The 26317-nt window shown below is 36.9% G+C and overlaps 1 long non-coding RNA gene across 1 annotated transcript; it reads left to right on the forward strand.

The window, feature by feature from the left end:
- The first annotated feature begins 17261 nt into the window (after positions 1-17261).
- LOC307002912 lies at positions 17262-22212 on the forward strand. The gene is made up of 3 exons (XR_013798576.1): positions 17262-17636; positions 18580-18745; positions 19437-22212. It is a non-coding gene; the product is annotated as an uncharacterized lncRNA (long non-coding RNA).
- Positions 22213-26317: the final 4105 nt, after the last annotated feature.

Raw genomic sequence — 26317 nt, forward strand, 5'->3', positions numbered from 1 at the left:
ATACAGTGAGCAGCTAATGGAAACTGGGTTCAAGGTGCATTGTGAGAATGTTTCAGTGCAGCAGTGTCGTTATTGTTCACTAAAACTATTAAAAATTAGATGTGTTGCTTTGGCAACTAACTTTAAATAAAAAATACTAAAATTACTAAAACTAAAACTGTATATTAAAAAAACAAACACATCAAAGCTAAATAGAAATATATAAAATATATATATATATATATATATATATATATATATATATATATATATAAAAGCACATAACCAAATTACTAAAACATTTAAGTATGAACAATGAAAATGTAAAATATTAATACATGTACATGCTATAATAATATATAAAAAAAGCAGATTAAAACACCTTGAAATAAAATTAGTCGAAATGAAAATATAAACCACACCCACATTTGGTTTTTATGTTTTATAGGGTCTAGACATGATGATTTTTATACTATATAAACTGTATACTCTATCCCATATCCCTGAACCTATAGCCTTAAACCTACCGATCACGTAAAACTTTTTGCATTTCTACATTTTCAACAAAAAACAAAATCATAATTTAGTATAATTTAAAGGCTGATTTCCTCATGGGGGCTGATTTTCCTCAATGTCCCCACAAGGTCAAAGATTTATGGTATTGCCATCCTTTTAATACAATGTTTAACTATTAAAGGGGTGGTATAATGCCCTTTTCACAAGATGTAAAATAAGTCGTTGATGTTCCCAGAGTGTGTGTGAAGTTTTAGCTCAAAATACCCCACAGATACGGTCACTTTTTGAGGGTGAGCAAAAACGCACCGTTTTTGAATCTGTCCCTTTAAATGCAAATGAGCTTCGACTCCCAGCACAGAGGATGAAGCTTCAACAGCTTGTGTCCTTTTACCTCACACACACATGCACTGAAAATGTCAAAAACTTTTAGCCTTTTATGTTCAAACCGAATTTAGACAATGATGGAGAGACTCTAAAAGAAGTGACAACATGTAGAATGCAACAGGACATTTCTGAATGGTTAGTTGATGAATTTAGGTAGCTTATGTGTAGTTATCTTCTAGTCACTGTTTAGCATATTCGGTCATGATAATCTATAAATCACGTTCCCGGGGGCGGGGTTTATGTACATTTTAGGGTTTGTGATGTCACTAACTGGGGAGGAATGTCGTGTAGTCACTACAAGCTGTTTGTTGTAGTCCTTAAAAAACGATTTCTTTAAAAGCAAATATCTTCCTTTGCTTTGAACTTTGAGCGTTGTAACATTGCAGATGTTGTTTATGCTTAAACAGCAATATTACACACTAACTAAAGTTAGAAAAGTGAAATCATAATCAACCACCCAACAGTTTCAGTCATAACCACCAACAAGTCATTGTGGCATTTTTGCTGAGTAGCTCCGACCACTGTGGAATCTCATTGGTACAACATATATCTTTATTAAACATCAAATATATTATCATTGGCTGTGATTTTTGTCTCTTTGCAGAGCATTTTACTTTTGGTGACATTTGGTGACATTTAACATGATCTGACTGTACATTTGACACATTGTGCCTAGCTGGAAGCCGTTCACACTAAAAGTAGTTTGCAAGCACACTGAAAGTCATGAATCTTAAATCATCTGTTGGTGATTTAATAAAGTTATGCAGAGTTTACGTTTATGCAACTGCACAGCGACGCTATGTGGCAACTACCAATGGGAGTGCAGACTGTGATCCACTGGCTGATACAGATGGATACTGCTGTCCTCTAGAAATGCCTACTAACAACCAACAGCACAATGACATGCGACCTCCAACAATTTATTCACTGTCAATGTGAACGCCCCTTGGAGGTGTACACTTACGCTCTCCTCAAAGGATATTTACGGCTTGTTTTTTGGATGCTGACACAGTTTTGCTTTAAAACTGTGACTCACATTATGTGCATCTTAGCTCTTGGTAAATTACTAGTTTACTGATTTGTTTTTAAGAAGTGCTAATGCGATGCCATGTTCCCCGTGGCTGATCATGACCGCCGTGATGTGTTTTTCATCAACACCAAGCATGTCATTTTGCTTCAATGTTTTGAGTTGTCAAAGGATCTCTCTTTGGCTTCAATGTTTTGAGTTGTCAAAGGATCTCTCTTTGGCTGGTGTTCAATTTTGTATCAAAATCTTAGATTATCTGACTCATGGGTGTGAGATTATATTATTTATAAACTCAACATGGTATTTTAAAGTGCCCCTATCATGGATTCTTGAATATGATCTTTCATGTAGTGTGTAACATAGCTCTAAGTGAATGAAAACATCCTGCAAAGTTTTAAATCTGAAAGTGCACAGTATATAAAGTTATTGTCTTTCAAAAGTAAGAGTCGACACTTAGTCAATACAATAAATTGTTTTTCAAATGAGTCATAAGCCGTTTCGTCGTGGCGTCAAGATAAGACATTAGCCCGCCCACTTCTTGCGCGCACAGACACCAGGGAAACTTAAACCTCAAACCGGCAGCTGATTCCTGTGGATACACACAGCATCATGTCGAGGAGACGCTGCTCTACAATGTGACGGTAAATAAAAAATTTTTTCACTGCCCAAGGACAAGCATGTGAAGAATCTGTGGTTAAAATGAATCTTTACCATGATACTACAGCAGTATAATCCTAAACTTTTCCTGTTACCTTTATTTTACTGACGACTATACTTCTCAAATATCGGAGTTCAATGCAGGATTTGCAAACCGCTTGCTCTTGAAAGATGGTGTTCAAATACTAGTTTAGAGTTTTATATTGTGTATATCTCCTGCTAACTGGCTAACTCATGTTATCACTGTCTAACTGAAATACTTCTGCTAATCAGCTGTGGGCCACTATTACATAAAACTGTGTCTATTAGGGGTGGAAAAAAAAATCGATATTGCAATATATTGTTGTGCTCTCTGTCGCAATAAATAATCGATACACTAACGCCCAATATCGATATTTTATTACAACACAAAATGATTAATTTACCCGTTGTCTGTGTCACTGTCACTACCCAATATCTACCATTCTGTTTGCGGGGGCGCTATTCGAGTAAATAGGGGTAAAGTGGCACAAACAGCTGCCGGTGAAGAACAAAAGTACACGGCGGGCGTACACGGTGTGAGTTCGGACACTCGGGAGGTCGTGAGATATTGCACACATTACGAGTCAGTTAAACTGATAATCGCGTCAAAGCAGCTGGTAAACGGCACGACTGTCCTGCACAAATTGTATCCCGAGCCGGCGGCAATCACGTGAGCATTCGCGCTAAACACAGAGACCGGAGCTTTCAATGTTGCAGGCAATAGCTTCAGATAGAAAAATTACAGAATGTGTGTGCAAATGATTTGTTGAAAAGCAGAGAACAGTAGCCATTCCGTTCAACATAAAAAAACAAGATAGAGAGACAGAGAGAGAGAGAGTGTGTGTGTGTGTGTGTGTGTGTGACAGTGTATGGTTGCTGCCACTGACGTATAGCCCTATATGGATATCGTCAAGGCAGTGAGTTATTATGCAAATTAATATTTCTTTGTACAATGTTGGAAATGTTGGCATTAATAAATGCATCACATTTCCTTATCCCTTCTTTTTCTTTTCAGTCACATATATCGTGATATATCGTTGATGAAATTTCTTCCAATATATTGAATATCGTAGATCTCGCAAATCGTGATATTATCATATCGTGGACCACATATCGCCACTGAATTGAATCGTGAGGTACCTGTATCGTCCCACCCCTAGTGTCTATTAATGCAGATTGTCTGTCGTTCTCACTACTTTGAGGAAATATTAAGCATGGAGCAAGATTTGTTTTACCAATGTTTATGTTACATCAGTCATTCACGCTACAGCTCGGCTAATGTATACATTGCATACATGGTCAGGGTATATTCTGGCAAACGTAGCAATCGGCAAAGCAAACTGAGGTACACGCTATTTACCAACAAGCGATGGGTAATTCGCAAAGCACAATGTTATTTTCTGTTTTCCCAGCACGATACCATAGAACGGCATAAAGTAAGAGGTTTGAGAAGTAAGAGGCGGGGCACCAGTTAAAACATTTCAAAGTTAAAGTTTACGCAAACAGGTATTAATAGACAAGTTTTAGTCAAATATTGATTGTTTATAGCTGAATTAGTGGAAACCCAAACACACCGATTTTATTGGTTTATACAGCATACATTTTTTTGTTTTACTAAAACAGATGTTATTATGTCGATCTATAGCAAATATTATTATGCATATGTGCTCAAGAGCATATTTAAGCAATAGGCCTACATGTTCATATCACTTTCTGCTGGGTATTTTATTTATTTTATTATATTATAATTGCACAGATTTACAGCAGTGTTTTTATGGTTATGCAGCTAGCTATATGTGAGTGTTAATATTTGAAACCATTTTTACATACATTACATACGCAGATTAAAACATGAACACACAATGTGGGGGTGGACAAATAAATAATTTGATTTTTAATATGATGTCACAGTCGTATGTTAACCGGTTGACACTTATTAGAAAACATGAATATTTAAAAAAACAGGGCTTTACAGAACCAAAACCAATATATAGGCCCTCATATTTTATTGACAGGTAAACAACAAGGAAACATGAGTTTGCCATTAAACATTGTATTTGCACTTTGTACCAAATAATTGGACAACAAATCTCGTTAAAAAAATTACAACAAAAACGATCATGCTTTAGAATTTATAATCAGCTGCTTACATTCTTACAGTGAATTATCATCAATTTGCGTAAAATCATCCCGAGTTTGTGCTGATCCAAGTTAATGACGCGCTAATGTGAAAGCATTGGAAAACACCAATAAGATTGCGGTATTATAAACCAATTAAATTGGGGGTGGGCGGAGCGACATGTGTTGCCCCGCCCAAATGTGTCGCCCAGCCCCATCGTCCAGACTGCACTCTGGGGTACTTGGTGTATTATGACCATACAGCCCTTTGACTGGATTATTTCTTAAATAATTATATAAATGTATCATGGACTATATAAAAGGTTACTAATGAGCAGACATTCTGCACCAGGAACCACTATACACTGTATATGCCTACCATATGCAATGTGTAGCCTACTGCACAATTTTCGTATTCTCAAAGCTTACAAGAATACTCTCAGAAAGCTCCTAATTAATAAATAATAAATCTTAAATCTTCTACGTAGGAGTCTTCTACGGATCTGAGAGCAACTCTGAGTGAGGAAAAGACAAAAACGTTATAAAAAATATTAGATTTTTTTTTATACCTTTATGTCTGATAACTTTCAGTAGGCTACATGGACCAGAAAAGCACGAACACGTGGATTAAACAAATTACAGTTATTAAAAATATTGACTGTCAAAAAGTTTTGCTTATAAATGTATGTAAAATAAAGTAATAAAGAACTTGCGATTGTTGTAGGCTACTGTGCGCGGTGTGGGCTGCAAACGCAGCCGGTGTGAAAGCACAATGGGTACGCATGCGCAGCAAACGCTCTTCCGACGCGCCACTCAGGTGTGCGCTATGAAACCGGCCTTATAATAATTGTAATGTGGCGAACGGGTGCGAATATATATAAATCAGAGAAAATTATATTGCGGGTGGGTGGCGGTATCCAACGGTATCAATAGGAGTTTTTGTTTTCGATGCGTGCTGTACACGGTAAACCAATCACAACAGACTGAGCTGTCTGGCCAATCAGAGCAGAGCAGCTCGCGAAAAGGAGGGATTTAGAGAGATTGATTCATTTGGCGAGTCGTTTGAGAATCATTGAAAATCTGGTGATGTGCAAATGTATATTATGAGAAAATGAAACCGTTTTTTCGTCTTTGATGCATGTAAACCTGTTGTGGGAGACTCCAAAACAACATTAGGAAACATTAAAATATCATAATAGGGACCCTTTAAAACATCCAATAAATACTATGAAAATTCATATCATTATGCTTTGCTGAAATAATTTTTCGTACTTGGTTAATTAATATCCATCTAAAAGACGCTTCTAGTTCAGGTGAAACTGCCTTTATGTCCCAGTAGATCCAGCAGTGGTACAACACTGATTTACTTTTATGTGGAGTCATTTAGCTGCACTAAATGGAGCATAATTTGTATGTCTGCTTTTTACGATCTTTGTTCAGTTTTAATGAAGTCATAACCCCATCGGCGGGAAAGCAAGTAGTTAAAAGGAACCAAAGGGAGCTTCTGTGCAGTGTTTTAGGATAAAAAAAAGCAATGTGAACATTTTGTATGCACCCTTTTTTACGCTGTTGTGTTGCAGAACTGACATGTAATACAAACGTGTTGCCTGTTTAATGAAATATATTCCTATGATGGGAAAGGTGATTTTTTTCAGCACCATTACTCCAGTCTTCAGTCTCACATGATCCTTCAGAAATCAATATGCCGATTTAAGCTCAAGAAACATTTCTTATTATTGTCAATGTTGAAAAGAGTTGTTTAATATTTTTTTTGTGGAAACTTTTTTTATCTGATGAATAGAAATGTCAAAAGAACAGCAATTATTTGAAATATAAATATTTTGAAACATTATAAATCACGTTTGATCAATTTAATGCATCCTTGCTGAATAAAAAAACGAATAAAAAAATACTGAAACTTCTGCATGAACGTGTTGATTATATGTATTATTTAAAGGGGTGGTTGATTTATGATTTCACTTTTCTAACTTTAGTTAGTGTGAAATGTTGCTGTTTGATCATAAACAACATCTGCAAAGTTACAACGCTCAAAGTTCAAAGCAAAGGAAGATATTTGCTTTTAAAGAAAAGGACTACAATAAACAGCTGGTAGGGACTACACAACATTTCTCCCGGGTTACTGACATCATTAACCCTAATATATACATAAACCCCGCCCCCTGAACACGCAGTCCATGTTGAGAAGAGGAAAAGTTGTTGTATAAGAGCACATTTGTGAGTCAGCTCAAACTTTAGCATCCGTCTTTTCACTTGCAATAGAAAGTCACTCTGTGTGCATCTCACAACAGTTCCTATACGAGCGATTTATAGATTACCATGACAGAATATCCTAATTGAAGATAGTAAACTCCACATCAACAACATAAATTCATCAACTAACCTTTCAGAGACGTCCTGTTGCATCCTACATGTTGTCACTTCTTATTGAGTCACTTTTTTTGGAAATAGGCTCATTTTACAAACTCAGAGTTAAACAGTTGAGTTTTACCGTTTTCGAATCCATTCAGCCGAACTCCGGGTCTGACGGTACCACTTTTAGCTTAGCTTAGCATAGATCATTGATTCTGATGAGTCCAGTAGCATTTCTTTCAAAATGACCAACAAGTTTCAATATTTTTCCTATTTAAAACTTGACTCTTCTGAAGTTAAACCGTGTACTAAGATCGACGGAAAATGAAAAGTTGTGATTTTCCAAGCCTAGGAACTACTCTCATTCCGGCGTAAGAATCAAGGAACTGTTCGGCCGTACCATGGGTGCAGCAGGCGTAATGATATGACGAAGCACCTGAAAATAGTCCCCAGCTCGGTAACTTCCAACATGTCTGGGACTAAGTTTGTGTAGTTTTTAGGCGGCAAATTAGGTTTCCAAATAAATACGGTTCGGGATCAGCACCAAAGTAAATGTCATCTAAATTGTCTCTCACAAATGTCTCCATGCTACAAGGCACGCTCCCTGAGCAAGCAGGTTGTCACGTTGGTTTGTTGACGGCAAGTGCTTCATCATATCATTACGCCTGCTGCACCCATGATATGTATATAATTGTATTCAAAGTCCAATTGATTTACAAAACTGGATAAGCACATGAATGCCTATAACACATATGGTTACACTGACTAGGCTTGCAAACCCAGTCTGGACTATAATGGAAATTCACCTTGGTCTAAGCTGGTCTTTTCAGCAGGGGTAAGAAAATGACTGAAAATCCCTTAAGAAGTCCATACTATTAGCATTTCGTACTATCAAATTACCTAGAGCTGCTTCTCAAAGAAGACGAGTAGTGGGAGGGATAGATCGAGTAGAAGAGCGAGCGAGTAGATATTTGAAAATGGAACTCTTTTGAAACCCCAGTCTCTCATCAAACATTGCCACTGCACTTCCACTCATTTAAGTAAGCATACACTCAATGACCCTTTTCTCTCCTTCTCCTACTGTGTCTGTGGCCCGTGATCCCTGAGAGGATGTGCTCTAGCGTTTCTTTTCTTTTTTAAGATTGGAAGCTGGGGCCTTCCCAACATGTCTTGCAATGGATGTTTTTCTGCTCTGTTTTCTCCAGAGAGTTAGTTGATTGGCTGGAGGGCTGTATGGTTTCTTGTGAGTGACCCATTCTTTTTTGTCAGTATGCTATATACTTGCAAATGAGTATACATATAAATTAGTTTTTAAGGTAATCTCATGAGCATGACCCTGAGTGAACCACCTTGTATCTCTGTATGCAGACATGCTGTAGTGATTCCAAAAACAAGCTGTTTTGCTACAGTGTATGTTACTTGTGCATTTAGAGGGCACACTATGTGTGCATGTATGAACAAGGAGCGCAAGTGAGCCTGTATAGCTAATTGTAGCAGCGTTAATATAGTTTTTAGAGTGTATAATCATATATTTTAGAAAATAAAAATAAAAAGTTAAATATTTTTTATATTATTTTGTATTTCATTTGTAATTAAAAATAGTTTATTTTGTCTTTAGGATATTTATAGTTTTCATTGCAACACAGCACAAATTGTAACATCTTCCAACTGTGGTACATGGTACAGTACATTTTAGAATCTGCACCATACTCGGAATTATACATGTAGGCTAATGATTGAACTAAAAAAAAATTAGAGAGAGCCGGATCCAAATGCATTTATTAATTAAACAAATCAAACGCGAAAACCAGGAATAAGCACACCAAACATACTGCCATGAAGGACAGAACTCAACAAGGAACACTTGGGGCCCTATCTTGCACCCAGCGCAATTGACTTTGTACACCGACGCATGTATCATTCCTATTTTGCACCCGCGCACAGCGGACTTTTCCCTCCACAGACGCACGTCGGTAAATTAGGGAATGAACTTGCGCTCGCGGGGGCGGTTCAGCGCAAAGAGGAGGCGTGTTCCGGCGCAAAAACTGCCCTGGTGCTATTTTCCAGTTTTAGAAAGCAATTGCGCCACTGACCAGGATAAAAACAGTCTAAAGACAGTGGCGCGTTGCGCGTTAGTGATGTGGTATTTTAAGGGCGCGTGCTTGGCCATAATGTAGTGTGTGAACGCGCATCCACTTTGATTCTCTAATAATTATAAACAGACGCAGCAGTTTTCATTTTTGCAAATCATACATTATTACAAGGAAAAATATTAACACATGAGGGAGGTTGTGTCCGTGAAGATGTGAAAAAGATCTATCTAGATTTTTAAAAAAAAATCTAGATTAGGCTACACATTTACCCAATTTATACGCCTGTTTAACCGAAGCTAATTTGAGTGAGTTTCTCCCATCATCCCCAGTGTCACTTCTCTGTGTTTTACGGTCCTGACGAGAACGTCGGTCTCCTCGGCTGTGATCGCTCCTGGCGTGCGCCGGCAAACCCGCCGTTATAATAGCAATCCGCCGTGGAACAAGCGCGTCTGCTCTTAAAGGGAATGTGAGAGGACGCTCTGATTGGTTTATTTCACGTTACGCCCAAACCACACCTATGAATAATGAAGCTACTTCAGACCAACCCCTTTTAGATTTGCGTCGGGCGCAAGAGTCGTTTATCCGCCGGGAAAATAGCAACAGCGCCCGGATCCGCCCACAAAGTTACTTGCGCTTTGCGCTTTGACACTTGCGTTTCAGATCGTTAAAATAGGGCCCTTGGGTTTAAATACACAAGGGGCAATTGGCATACAAGACACACATGGGATCAATGAAATAACTAACCAATGAGAAAAACTTCAAAACATGGCACAGAAAAGGAATAAACACAAAAGTTCACACAAGACCAAGGGAACACAGACAGTTTATTTTATTTTATCCAGTGTATAACCTTAGTCTTAATTTGTGAAGATTGGTGGTTCAGTTCCCTCAAGTAGAAATTGATAAATCCTTACTCAAAACACTGAACCACAGGTTTCTCTAGGGTGGTTTTATGAATAGTTGTAGAAAACATACCATAAGTCCTGGTTGAGTAGTGATCAGTAAGTATTATTTACAGTAAACATAAAGAAAAAAGTGAGATGACAATACGATTCCTCAAAAAGCAGAGTGAACGAGTCTCAAGATGCTTTGCACTTTATATGCTACGAGAGAAGAGTCATAATTTGATTTGGAAATGAGCTGAGCAATAGATCTCCACAGCCTTGCGGCTTATACTTAAAGAAATAAATGACTTCAAGTTAAACACACTTCTTTCATTATTTGTTTACTCCCAGACCGTTGTGCATGATCTATCAAACTAAGAGCACACATTTCACATACAACAGATCGGGTCATAATCGATGTTCCTGTCCTATATGTATTTCCACGATCAGCTCAATCTTTCTGTCTCGGCCTCTCGTTGCTCGTGCTTTTGGTGGTGAAATAATTTAGTTACTCTCTTTCTTTAGGTTAGAGTCTTTAGGTTATACAACTCATGGTCGAGCAGCTCCCTGATTCCATTGTGCTGAGAAGGTAGAGGGCTTTTATAGGCCGAAGTAATCCAAACCTCACTCCAGGGATACCCTGTAATTTTCTTCCCTCCTGTGGAGAAAGAAGGCTACAGGGTGTGTGATCTAATCAAGTGCTTATAGAGGAGAAAGTAGGTAGAGGAAAAGTTAGCAAGGTGCAAATAACGCTTTTACATTTATTCCTCCCCTCATGACCCCCATGACCTCCCCTCTGTGTTTTGCTTTGCCCATCTCATTTTCTTTCTCTTTCTTACTCCTTTTTTACAGCTCTGATCGGAATAAATTACCAATGGCCATGGAGAATCTTTTCAAAACCTATTTAAGTCTAATTTCTTACTCTGTCCGGCAGTGCATTTACAGTTAAATTGTGAAATTTGTAAAGGGCCAATAACCTTTCTATATGGAGACCATGTGACTCTAATTGAGTTACTCTAAGGGGCTGTTCACACGACACCGTTTTCAACTAAAACCGTAAAACTTGTTATGCTTTTTGGCCGTTCGTTTACATGACAACAGCGTTTTAGGTGGCTGAAAACGGGTTACAAAGTGCAAGTTTTTGGTCTACATGTAAATAATGAAAACGTGAATCTGTGAAAACAATGACGTCATGCACATGCGTATTACTTGTTCAGTCTATAGTGTTTCATCGCCTTCTAATGGTCTGGCAGCAGAATATAGCGATTTTAGTATATTTCGCTGGTCCATGTGAATGGGGATAGTTTTGACAATGGTCTCGCCTGTACACGGAAACTCAAAAAAAACACCTTCTCCGTTTTAAGTATATTGTTGTCGTGTAGACGTAATGCAGTACGTAATGCTCTTTTTGTGTCATTATGAAGAAGAACAGGTTGGAAAGGCTGTTTAGGTTTCTCTCTCTCTCTCTCTCTCTCTCTCTCTCTCTCTCTCTCTCTCTCTCTCTCTCTCTCTCTCTCTCTCGTTTTTATATCCATCCATCCATCCAATTATCCAAAAGCATGCATCAGAAACAAAATCAAAATAAGCGACAACCTCAGATCAGTTTTCCCAAGAATAGGCTAATAAGTAAAATTTGGGGTTTTGGTTCGCTTGGTTTGACCCTTTTGCTTCTTTCTCTCAGACTTCTTTCTCAATGTTGGCTGAAAGATTAAACTTTTTTTTTTGTTAGTATGCCATTTTGTCTGTATAAGTTTATTGCAATCACACTGACATTGGATTCAGAAATATTTGTACCATTCTACAACAGAAACTGCATGTTATCAGCATCAAGTTGTGAAATGTAACGTTGACATCCTGTGTAATACCCGCTCTAACCTTATTCCGCTGTGGAGTAATTCCCCTCTCATGGCCATTGGGAGTAGCCTGCAGTGGGTTATCCAGGGCAAGGAAAGCGGATGATAAACAGAAAGAGGAGATACTCGCACAATATGATACCTGCAACACGGAGAGACACCTGCATTCAGCTAACAATGAGAGATCTCCAGACCGGATTAGTGTTGCACTAAGAGGGCTACAAAGTCAGGCCATTACCCAGACAGCGGCAGTGGAATAGGGCTGGAGATAACATCACGGCACGCAAAGGGAAGAGAGAGGGTTAGCCTTGGCCAAATTGCACCCCTTCCATGTTTTCCTGCTGCTGATAAAGCTTGTCAGGTGAGGGATGGGAAGACTTTGAGTGTACACAACACATTGATGCACATACACTGTTTATGTAGTTCACTGCTGCAAGGTTCTGCAGCATTCGGAATTGAATTGAGAATTATTGTAAAATTTCAATTCTTTTTGAAGCCTATTTGAATTGAGGTGGCAAACAGGAAGAAATTTTAAATATAAGGAAGTTCAATTCTGAAATTTAAAGAACTTCATATAACTGCAGAGTGTGTAATTTTAACAAGAATAGTTTAGTAGTTACAACAAACTTTGAATGATGGCTTTACAAAGCATTGCTTTCAAGTTTGAATGAGTTTAAAAAGTATTGCATTTTTTTATTCTGAATGTTGTTTTATTAACAAAGTTCAGGAGAAGCATGTTCAGATAATCTACCTAATTAGCTCGAAAGGAGGCTTATATATAGAGATGACTTATAAGTTCCATGACAGTTTCCACATCCCTCCTCCACTCCAACTCCTCACTCTCGATTAGTCCTATCCTAGCCAGGGGGAGTGATCTGTGTTTGAGCCAAATTCCGAGCTCAGAGCTCTCTCCTTGGACAGCACGCCAAAATACGCATATTTAACCCCATAAACCCGAAGTGTACTGCCGGTGTTGCGATTTAACTGGTTATCGTGTTAAGTTTTGACCGTACGCCAGATGTGAACAATCAGCCGCAGATTTGTAAAATCCGAAAGCTTGTGCAATACGTCCATTACAATTAAAGTTATGGAATTTTGAAATTTACCTTTCATGTAGTGTGTAACGTAGATCTAAGTGAACAAAAACATCATGCAAAGTTTGAAATATGAAAGTGCACCGTATATAAAGTTATTGTCTTTCAAAAGTAAGAGTCGACTCAGAGTCATTTTTATGAACCGTTAGAAGACCGAAGCTTTTTCTCTGACTAGATGACGTCAACTTGTCAAGTTATTTGAATAAGATACGCCCACTTATTGCGCTCCAAGGCCAGGGAAAATATCATGGCGACGAGACGCTGTGTTCTGAAGTGCGACTCAAAAGCCAACTTTTTTCATCTGCCCAAGGAGGAGCATTTGAAGACTAAGTGGCTACAATTCATATAACTATACCACAGAAGTATAGTCCGAGCCTTGTGCTTTGTTCGCGCCATTTTGAAGACGATTGCTTTTTAAATGCAATCAAAATTGGATTCATTTCTAAGTGTATAGCATCAGCTTCCTCCTCTGTATCACAACCTGTAAGTGTTATTAATAATTGTTGCTTTTATGTTTTATGTAGCATGCTTAATAATTATTTTGTTTGTTGTGTAAGCACCGTTTAGCTTCTAGGTCTTCAATGACAATTGTATTGAGATATGTGAAGTGTTTGTCAGTGTTTTCGGAGTAATACCTCGTAGTATGTTTTTTTTAAACGTTATGTTTATGCATCGGGCTAATGCAAACAAAGACTGATTGTGCTTTTACAATATGAACTCTGGGCTATGCTCGCTAACATAACATTCAATTCTTTATCTTATTTTTAGTTTTTTACTACAACCCAGCTAACAGGGAACGTTCCCAGAACATTCACTAACGTTCTTTAAAAGTTGTGTAAATGTTAGTACAAAACGTTATTAAAATAATGTTTTCGGAACGTTCATATAACGTTATTAACGTTCTCATAACATTGAGAGAAAACGTTCTTAGAACAACGTTCTCGGAACGTCTCTTTGACGTTATTTGTGATTGATGAACGTTCTCATAACGTTGAAAGAAAACGTTCTTAGAACAACTTTCTTAGAACGTCTTTTTGACGTTATTTGTGATTGATCAAAGTTATCATAACGTTGATATAAAACGTTCTTGGAACAACGTTCTTGGAACGTCTTTTTGACGTTATTTGGGATTGATGAACGTTCTCATAACGTTGATTGAAAACGTTCTTGGAACAACGTTCTTGGAACGTCTTTTTGACGTTATTTGTGATTGATGAACGTTCTCATAACGTTGATTGAAAACGTTCTAAAACCAAAGTTCTCGGAACGTCTTTTTGACGTTATTTGTGATTGATGAACGTTCTCATAACGTTGATATAAAACGTTCTTGGAACAACGTTCTTGGAACGTCTTTTTGACGTTATTTCGTGATTGATGAACGTTCTCATAACGTTGATAGAAAACGTTCTTGGAACAACGTTCTTGGAACGTCTTTTTGACGTTATTTGTGATTGATGAACGTTCTCATAACATTGATATAAAACGTTCTTGGAACAACATTCTTGGAACGTCTTTTTGACGTTATTTCGTGATTGATGAACGTTCTCATAACGTTGATAGAAAACGTTCTTGGAACAACGTTCTTGGAACGTCTTTTTGACGTTATTTCGTGATTGATGAACGTTCTCATAACGTTGATTGAAAACGTTCTTGGAACAACGTTCTTGGAACGTCTTTTTGACGTTATTTCGTGATTGATGAACGTTCTCATAACGTTGATAGAAAACGTTCTTGGAACAACGTTCTTGGAACGTCTTTTTGACGTTATTTGTGATTGATGAACGTTCTCATAACATTGATATAAAACGTTCTTGGAACAACGTTCTTGGAACGTCTTTTTGACGTTATTTCGTGATTGATGAACGTTCTCATAACGTTGATAGAAAACGTTCTTGGAACAACGTTCTTGGAACGTCTTTTTGACGTTATTTCGTGATTGATGAACGTTCTCATAACGTTGATAGAAAACGTTCTAAAACCAAAGTTCTCGGAACGTCTTTTTGACGTTATTTGTGATTGATCAAAGTTCTCATAACGTTGATATAAAACGTTCTTGGAACAACGTTCTTGGAACATCTTTTTGACTTTATCTGTGATTGATGAACGTTCTCATAACGTTGATAGAAAACGTTCTTGGAACAACGTTGTTGGAACGTCTTTTTGACGTTATTTCGTGATTGATGAACGTTCTCATAACGTTGATAGAAAACGTTCTAAAACCAAAGTTCTTGGAACGCATTTTTGACGTTATTTGTGATTGATGAAAGTTCTCATAACGTTGATAGAAAACGTTCCTAGAACAACGTTCTTGGAACGTCTTTTTGACGTTATTTGTGATTGATGAAAGTTCTCATAATGTTGATATAAAACGTTCTTGGAACAACGTTCTTGGAACGTCTTTTTGACGTTATTTCGTGATTGATGAACGTTCTCATAACGTTGATATAAAACGTTCTTAGAACAACGTTCTTGGAACGTCTTTTTGACGTTATTTGTGATTGATGAAAGTTCTCATAACGTTGATAGAAAACGTTCTTAGAACAACGTTCTTGGAACGTCTTTTCGACGTTATTTGTGATTGATGAAAGTTCTCATAACGTTGATATAAAACGTTCTTGGAACAATGTTCTTGGAACGTCTTTTTGACGTTATTTCGTGATTGATGAACGTTCTCATAACGTTAATTGAAAACGTTCTTAGAACAACGTTCTCCGAAGGTCCTTATAATGTTATTAGTATTTTATGAATGTTATATTTAGGCTGTCATACAGCGTTCTGGGAACATGTTATTTGCTGAACATTCTCATAATGTTAAGTAGGCTACACTTAACAAATGTGTGCTTCTTAACATTAGTTTACAATCACTAGATTTGTATGACCATATATCCATATAAACATTTTAAACATCACAGTAGTTTATAACACCACCCCAATAAACCAGCACTTATAGCGCTATAAATAATTGTATATTAACTAGTGCAAAATGCCTCTGCAAAATAAATTTTTGTGTGTGTTTTTAGTAATTGTTGTTTTGGTGTGTTTGAGTGCTCATTGTTACAATTACACAGCAAAAGTTCGGTGACATCTTTATTTGTGTATGGTAGAAAGCAAATACTGATCCTGAAATAATTACATAAAATAAATGTGGAAAATTGAACTATACGATTGAGGGAGCAGGCTACACAGTGAACTCAGAGAAAACGCTATACGCTTGAGCAAAAACAGTTTGTGTATAGGCTACAAATGATGCCTGTGAAAGAGATTGTGAACGCATTGAATATGATATGTTTTGTTGGTTAATAGCATAAGCTACTATTACACAGTAGCGATAACATTAAGCGCACCAGAAGTACATATAATATTCAGATGTAAACAGCATAGCTGACTTACAGATTCAGTTAACATCCACAAATGAATAAGCGTGATGAATCAGGCAGCAGGCTACACAGTAACTCAGAGAAAACGCTACGCTTGAGCAAACAGTGTGCGAATAGGTTATTGATGGCAAAGTGCCTGTTAGGGTTAGGGTTAGGGTTAGGGTTAGGGTTGGGTTAGGCTCATTACAATCACACAGCAAAAGTTCAGTGACATTTTTATTTGTGCATGAAAGCAAATACTGATACTGACATAATGACATACAATAAATATGGAAAATTTAACTACACGATTCAGGGAGCAGGCTACACAGTGAACTCCGAGAAAAGCTGTGAATAAAATACAATATTCAGAAGTAAACAGTGTAGCTGACTAAATGTTTAGCTGACAGAGTGTTTATGTCAGAATGTTTATTTTTAAACAATTACCTTCTTTTGCCGATATATTTAGCGATATATTTTGCATTTCTAATCCAAACAACGTCAAACTTGACACTGCACTTACTCGTGCCCGTAGCAAGAAACCTGTCAAGTTTGAAATCCATTGGACTAACGGTTCGAGAGATATGTGGTTAACAGTATACAGACAGACAGACAGACAGACAGACAGACAGACAGACAGACAGACATACCTTCCTGTAATTTATAGATATGCTATTCACATTATGTGAAGCTCTGTTAAATATATTGAAATACATTTTGAACATATATTATTTAAAAAATACATTGAACATAAACCTTTTAAATTGTTCCTCATGTTACATCTGTAAATTGTGTACATATTGTGTAGCCTATATTTCATAAAATATATCCATGCCTTATCATGTTTAGTTTTTAATAAATGTTTAGCCATTTTATTTATACACCACGTTAACCATTTATATAAAGCTATATAATATTATAGACTATATTACATTATATTATAGCCTATTATAACCTATTATAAATGACTTTGTAAACATTGTTTTACACTCAATGCTTCATATTCTTATTCCGTTTACAGTTTGGTGATGGCCACGAGTCTATACACTTAATGTTAACCTCACATTTCAGGATATTTTATCTGATTATCAAATAATTCCCTCCATCATTTCTTCTTTCATGTAAATGCTGCGTGACTTCTACGTATTTTAATTTGCGCGCGCACTGAACATTCGAGTTGCTTTTGAACCAGATTTGAACTGGAGTTACCATGGAAACGGGCGGGGAGCTCAACTGACGACAAGCAGCAACTCTGTCTCTCACTGTTGGTTTCGCTAATTTCAGGTAAGTTTAGTCCCCAAAATTACACAAATAGTACATAAAAATGTTTCTGACACATTCTTTCATGTAAATAACACGCTTCCGTTGAATATTTACTTTATAGAAATGGTTTAGTGTCTTCGGGAAAAGTCCGTTAGCATCTCAACTGTTAGACTTTAGCTGTAAGTTTAGGCTTTAGGCTTGTAATCTTGATTAACGATTTTGTAAAGGTTTTGGTGGCAATTTTTCAATGTGAATGGAAGTAAACTAAATTATCTTAAAATTAATTAACTTAAAAGTATTCACTGGACGGTTATTTCGTAGTTTTCACATGACGGAATGCCCTACAGGAGGGCAAATTGGGGTTTTATAATGCCATTTATGCCTAGTATTAACATGAATGTCACGCAACCGCTTAATTCACAGGTAAGTTAACGTTAATTCCAAGTCAGTTGAATCACCGTTTTCATATTAATGTGCTCTTTTAATTTAACGTTAAGCATACAGCGCGCGCGCGCACACACACACGTTACACACAGATGAATAACCTTACTTCAAAAAATGTATATATTCATTGACAAGCTACTTTTTGTTTTTTTACAAGTGAATGAACGATTTATTTGTCCAAAGGACAAGTACAAGACCAGGGTTAACGTTAATGCCAAGCCCTGGTTTATACATTTTTATAATTTTATTATAATAGCTTCAAAGAAGACCTTTCTCAATGCTGCTATTGTCATACAATGAAAGTATTATATTACTACTTCCATAGTATGGCAAATTAGTACAAATTAGAAAAGTTTAGCAGGTAAAGTTACACAGAATTTTGATGCACATTATCTTATTTTCCCCTCAATGATGGAAGTTCATTAATTTTTTAGGTGTAGCTAATCCTTTACAATGTGTTATTGAACCTTTCCATTGTATAACATTTGTAAGCTACATTTTAATCTTGTGTGGTTTACAGTTTTTTTCCCACAGAGACTTCCAATGGGACGGGCGTCTGAACTGGCGGATGCGGAGCATCAAGCTTCTACTAGTTCTTCCCCCTCAAGGCCAAAGCATACCAAACAGACATCATCCCATTACAGGACAACCGTTGGATGCATTGACCTCTGAATTGAAGCTCTAAGGTGAGAGAAACTATCCCCGTACTATGCTCGAAGACGAAAATGTTGTCAGCGTGCCAGCATGTTGTTGTGGAATGTACTGTTGCATGAGAAAAAAAACACTCCTCACATGTGAAAACACTTTGCTTTACTGATCACTAACCAATCACATATAGGTCAAAGGTCAGATGTTTTGAACTATTGATGCCATCAATGGACAGAGACCCCACACACACAATTGTGTTCTTTACTGTATTCTAAAGAATATACTTTTGGTTTACATATGTTTATGGTTGTGTTGTATGCTACTGTATACAACAGTAATGTTTGGCCTAAAAAACATGTTATGTTTCTACATTGCATTGGTGTTTAGTGTACTTGTTCCCGCTCTCAGCAGATTACTGTCACTGTAGAACATTGTATTGAAGTGAAGATATAAGCCTATGAAAGACCAGAGTGCTTTAGATATAGAACAACAGTGTTTACATGGTATATCCAAAAATTTACTATTATGAAAGAAGTGTTTGCCATTTGATGCAAATGCTTCATTCTGTCATGTGGTTATGGCATTTTGAAATTTATAGTACTCAAAGCACAGTCTAAATAACTTTAGGGTTAACATTTATGGAGTAGCCACACTGTTATTATCAAATGTTTATGAAATAATAATTCACCAATTTTTAGTAACATCAGTCAATCTGTTTTTTATCCACAGACGGGGCATGAAGAGGCTGGACCACAGACTGGACCACAGTGCTAGTTTGGCACACCCACACTACTTATATTTAAGGGATAGTTCACCCAAAAATGAATATTCTGTCAGTAATTACTCACCTTCATGTTGTTCCAACCCCGTAAGACTTTCGTGAAATCTGACAGCTGTCTCACTCCTCCATAGGTCACACGCATCACACACATGACCAGCGTCGGCCAATGGTGAGCCTACGTGGTGACGTGCAACACAGATGTACTATGTGCAGTTATACTACGTAAACACACTTAGGCCCACGGAGAACATAATGAATAGTGGAATAAAGTCATTAGTTTTGTTTGTTTTTTTGCGCACAAAAAGTGTTCTCGTCGCTTGATAAACATATGGTTGAGCCACTGTAGTCACTTGGACTATTTTAACGATGTCTTTAAAGGTGCAGTGTGTGATTTTTAGAGGCATCTAGTGGTGAGGTTTGCGAATTGCAAACAGCCAGTCACTTACGGCCTATCCCTCCCTTCTCAAACTGGAAGGAGAAGCTACGGTGGCCGACGTAACCAGCACATTTCTCCCCACATAGCAAACCCACAACACAGCAAGGGAGAAGAACCACATGAAACTAGCCAACTACAAAATTTATCTAACAGATTAGTTTAGCTGGCTAGTATGAACTGTTATGCTGTAGGCTAATGTTAGTGTTTTACAGTCAATAGTACTAATCAGCTGATTGTCTCACGAACGTAACAGCACATTTATCCCCACATAGAAAAGCCATAACACAGGGAGGGAGAATAACTAAGTTACATGAAACAATATACCTACATATTTTACACCACTGACAAGGGAAAAGTCACTTCACACGGTGTCTATGGCTAGCTTCTAGGTAATGCTAACATTATGAAACAACAGTTTTCATTTGCAATGTTAAAGCTTTTCCCTTCCATCAGTGAAAAGCCACACCGATGTTGACCCGTGATTTTTAGATTTACCCTCCGTCGGCTCTTGTCCTAAACAATATGTGTTTTCTGCAGCTTCTCATTCAAGTTAGTGACGAAACGCTCTGTAGCGCTGTTTGTTCGCTGTCGGCTACGGTAGAAACATGACGTCACAATATGTCGAGCTTCATAGAAGGGGGTGCCTGCGGTTATGTAGATATAAATGACTCAAAACATAACGGTTCATTAAGTAAGGTCTTTATACACCACTGAAAACATAGTTATGGATCTTATATTGCATTTCTGTCAATAGATCCTCAGAAATATGACACATTGCACCTTTAATAACTATTCTGGGCCGGCAAGTTTCAATCCCTCAAGAAGCCTATGGAGGAGTGAGACAGCGCTCAGATTTCATCAAAAATATCTTAATTTGTGTTCCGAAGATGAAGGAAAGTCTTACGGGGTTGAAACAACATGAGGGTGAGTAATTACTGACAGAGTTTTCATTTTTGTGTGAACTATCCCTTTAAGACTTCCGTTCATCTTCAGAACACAAATTAAGATATTTTTGATGAAATATGCGAGCTGGCTCACTCCTCCATAGGCTTCTAGGCAATTTCATTCTGCCGGCCCAGAAAGTTAGTAAAGACATGTTAAAATAGTCCAAGTGACTACAGTGGCTCAACCTTAAGTTTATCAAGCAACGACAATCATTTTTGTGGGCCTCTTGAGTGAGTTCACAAAAGTGCCGCACTACATCGAGACCCATCTGCGTCATCTTCTCAGTTCTCGCTGATCTCGTGAACTCTAGGGCTGGGACCACTCTAGGGGTGGTCGACCGATATATCGCCCAGGCTGATATATCGGCCGATATAAGGCATTTTTCAAATATCGGCGTTGGCCGATTAGTTTTTCTGATTGGCCGACGTTTTGGAAGCGGGACTTTTATTTTGACGGGCGGCGCTGAGAACACGAGCGCCTGAGAAGAGAACAGCAAACGCCTTTCTGACTTATTTCAAAAGCATCATACTACATTCTCTTTAATAAATGATTCAATAACAAATACATTTTGTCACTTGTTGCCACCTTGTGGCGAAACAATGTAATCGATAAATGCGTTATTTTAAGCTGATTTAGGGGCCGATCACACCTAATGCGATTTTGGCAGTGAGAGGTGCCTTTTTTCAATTGATTTCTATGGCAGTGCGCGTTCTGCGCGCTGTTTATGCACCTCAGGCGCCTCGCGTTTTTGGAGTTTAAAAAAATCAACTCCGAGCGGTAAAAGTGTTTTTTTCCACTGTCCAATTGAATGAATGGAGAGGCGGGTCTTCCGTTGTAGTGATGAAAGCTACAGTTGCTTTGAACGCCGGAGAGTGTGATTATGGAGGATAAACTTGTGGTGCTCTCGCGGGTTACCAGGAGCTTAACGACTTCAGGAATCGTAATGTTAACAGAAAGTAAACAAAGTTAATAAAAGGCTGATTTGACGTTTACTTGACTGACAGGACAGCTGTTTCTGTGTTTGCCTAGCAGCCAACATAAAACGCAGATCACTGCTCGTTCTGTGTGATTGGAACGATCACTGGTGCTGTTCTCTCAGGTTTCATCGAAAATATCTTAATTTGTGTTCTGAAGATGAACGGAAGTCTTACGGGGTTGGAATAACATGAGTAATTACTGACATAATTTTTTGGTGAACTAACCCTTAAACAGTTTTCATTTCATTTAAATGTTTACATGAAAATATTTGTAGTTGTTTTTTTAAGCTATTATGTAGCGTTTAAAATGTATGATAATCATATGAAATGTTCTACTTTTTGATGTGATGTAAAAGTGCGCTTATAATTCACATGGTTGTTTTAATAAAATAATTAAGTTGAACGAATGGTGCAGAATTGTTTTTCTAACCTTAAAATAACATTTTCACATGAAAGACAGTGGACATTTTAATGTTCTTTGAATGTTGTATTGTTAATAACATTTTGGGGGAAAACGTTGCAGGAACATTATGCTTACCTTAAGATAATGTTCCAGCAACGTTATGCCAATGTTCCAGCAATGTTATGCGAACGTTCCGACAACATTATGCTAACCTTAAGATAACGTTCCATGAACGTTATGCTAACCTTAAAATAACGTTCCATGAACGTTATGCTAACCTTAAGAATGTTCCAGCAACGTTATGCTAACATTCTAGCAACGTTATGCTAACCTTAATATAACATTCCAGCAACGTTATGCTAACCTTAAGATAATGTTCCAGCAACATTATGCTAACATTACAGCAACGTTATGCTAACATTCCAGCAATGTTATGCTAACCTTAATATAACGTTCCAGCAACGTTATGCTAACCTTAAGATAATGTTCCAGCAACGTTATGCTAATGTTCCAGCAACGTTATGCTAACCTTAAGATAATGTTCCAGCAACGTTATGCTAATGTTCCAGCAACGTTATGCTAATGTTCCAGCAACGTTATACTAACGTTCCAGCAACGTTATGCTAACGGTCCAGCAACGTTATGCTAACGTTCCAGCAACGTTATGCTAACCTTAAGATAACGTTCCAGCAACGTTATGCTAACGTTCCAGCAACGTTATGCTAATGTTCCAGCAACGTTATGCTAACCTTAAGATAACGTTCCAGCAACATTATGCTAACGTTCCAGCAATGTTATGCTAATGTTCCAGCAACGTTATGCTAACGTTCCAGCAATGTTTTGCTAACATTAAGAAACCATTCCAGCAACGTTAAGCAAACTGGACATTTCAACGTTTTTAGAACATTCCAAATCAACGTTCCCACAACGTTCTCAGAACATAATTTTGTTAGCTGGGAAACTACAAAGCAGTGGACTATAATCATTATTATAACACGATTTAATTGATAAAAGCATCATTGTACTCCGTGTTAAACAATAAGTATTATCTCTGTAAACACTGCTGGGTCATCTGACCAATCGCAGATTAGCGTCGCGCAAAGGAGGGGTTTGGAAAAATGAGTCGTTGAACGAATCATTTGGGAGTCGGTGAGCAAATCAGGTAAAAATAAATGCATATTATACGAAAACAAAAGTGTTTTTTGACATTGCATGCACGTAAAACTGTTGTTGGGGACTCCCTAAACAACATTAGGAACATTTTAAATGTCATAATAGGTGCCCTTTAAATATTTGCACTACATGATGCTGGTATTATTGTATAGATTAAAAAAAAAGGGATTTCATTACGTTTAATGGTAAAAGTTTGTTTAACAAAAACGGCAATAAAAGTTTGTTATGGGACTCGAACTGCGTCAAAAAAAAAAAGCAGTCAGTTTAGCGTTAATGCGTCTTATCACAATGAGCTATCAAGCGACAGAATCCAATAGATTATTGATTTACAACTCATTCAAAAGTCTTCTTTGTTTCATTATGGTAAGGCCTTTTCCCATTCATTAAAAATACAAAACTTTTTAATGCATCTAACCATTTCATGATCAATTCTTAACATCTTAACAAGTGCTGAGTAGTCCCTTTAAAACGGAGTGTACTGCCGGTGGTCTACACCTAGCTACGAAACAATTTATAATCATATTTTACAAAACTAATCTCCTGATCAACACGAAACGTGTCATTTGAAAGTTGAGAATCTGAAATTTACAATGAATTTAACCAATTTGAACTCATAAGTAGTGCTCCGTCATTTGCTGATAAATCATTTATTTTTTCCATAATATATTAAATACTTTTTTGCACTATGTACTCCAATATGTCAAAAACGTCACACAGCTCGTCATATGCCATTTGGAAGGTCTCACGGAGTAGAATACATCAAGCATAATTGTTTTGGGCTTTCACATTGAGTTTTTGTACATGAAGCCGATACGGCATTTATGTCACGTTTTTGCTCGTGACTTCATGAAACATGCTCCGATCGTAGATTATTTACTGCAGATTCTAACGATTAAAATGAGTCCAAACATAATGAACACAATCCATTTCTCAGATCTAAAGATATTCCTCATGGAGTTCAACCACAATAAATCCACAGAAGCATGTAGGTAGGTATACTGATAAAGAACTTGCGTTGCGTTTTCACCTATAACTTCATGAAAAATACACAGATCGTAGAAAATGGCACATAATTATTTATAGCAGATTCTCACGATTAAAATTATTTAATCAAAATAATCTATTGTGTTGATCACGAGATATTCCTCATGGAGGAACAATTAAAAAAAATCCCATTAGTGGGTGTCAAGGGCTAAACAAAAAGGCTACATTGGTTCCAAATGCTGTAACTTTTGATTACTTTAAGATTTGATCCAGATGTACAGTCGCTCACATGTGGGGAAACTTCAACAAACCCACTTTTTTTCCTTCCTGAGTTATTGCATGTTAAATAAGAGAGATATGTCAAATTATAATTAAAAAAAACATATATATATCTCTGTCTTTTCTCAGCAGTTTCTCAGCATGAGAACCTACAATACCTATATGTTGACTCTACTTGCTCAACCCGATCACACTAAATGTGTCTCTATAGCACGCAGTGCGTTTATCGTGTAATTTATACGCAATAATATTTGTTTACGTGCATAGGATACGCATGGGTTTGTTAGGGTAGGTTTAGTAGTGGTGTGGGGTGCGTGTGTAATGCATTATATGTTTGGGTAGAATTAGTGGTGTGGGGTGCGTGTGTATTACACGCAATGAAGTGCGTATCAAATGCACGCGAAAACTGCGTATCATATGTACGTAAAAAAATTGTTTTTGCATATAAATTGCACAATAAAACACACTGCGTGCAATAGAGACACATTTACGTGAGAACAGGCTGACTTGCTATAGTTTTGAAGTTATTAGTCTTTACTTTTGTGTATGTCACATGTATGTTACATGTATGTGTGAACTTGTGAACATAAATACGACAGTAGGTGGCAACAAATGACTGATTTACGGTATGTTTCAGTAGACAGTCAGTCAGGAACATAACACTACTGTGTGAGTCAAAAATCTGAGTCAAAAAAGTTGTATTAGCTTGATTGTTAGCATTTACAATCTTGCCAAAGCATATAAAAAATATATGATTTTTTTGAAAAATTAAAACTGAATATGTAATTAAAAATATTACTTATATATTATAAATTAATAAATTATATTATAAATTATAATAAAAATAGATAATGCAGAAAATAAATAGGGTGAATAAAAAAACTGCAGTGTTGTTTATTATTATGTACACAGTATATTGTTAAAGTAACATTTTTAATTACATTTTCAGTTTTCATTGAATATAAGTTGTAATAATTTTGTAATGAGCTTTTGTTATATTTCTTATTTCAGGTTTAGTTTAAGTAATTTCAGTACTTCAATAAACTTCAAATGAAATGTCAAGCTTCTTAAGTGTGTCACTTTCAATTACCAAAATCTTTTTGGTGTTTTAGAAAACAACTCTGTAAAAAGAAGAATGAAACAAAGGAGAAAATAAAATAAGACGGTAAAAAAAGCATCAAAGTATAGACGTACAATAATACAATAAAATAATCTTTCTAGATTACAGGAATCAAGTAAATAAAACAACAACACCAGGCTAGGTCAAAGCTGTAGCCTAGCGGTCAGCATAGGTACATGTTGGCAGTCATGGATGAAACTATTTTGAGTCCATCATTTCCCGATACTATTCACCCTAGGTGCCTTCTCTTCCCTCACTATTAACATGCACACATATTGCACTGATTATGCATTATAATCTGGCAACCTAAGATAAATAAATGTAAATGTGTTCTTTTATCAAAGAAAAGTCATAAATGGTTTAAGCAAATCCCAATCAACCCTCCTGCTGATTTGCTTTGTATTATTGCAATTCTGCCAGATTATTGAATGTGTGCGTGCTTTCTGCAAGGTCATTTACATGTCAGGAGTATATAAATACATTGTATGCAAATCCTTAACATAGTTTTTTTG

This window comes from Phoxinus phoxinus (assembly GCF_949152265.1).
Source record: "Phoxinus phoxinus genome assembly, chromosome: 8".
NCBI classification, from domain to species: Eukaryota; Metazoa; Chordata; class Actinopteri; order Cypriniformes; family Leuciscidae; genus Phoxinus; species Phoxinus phoxinus.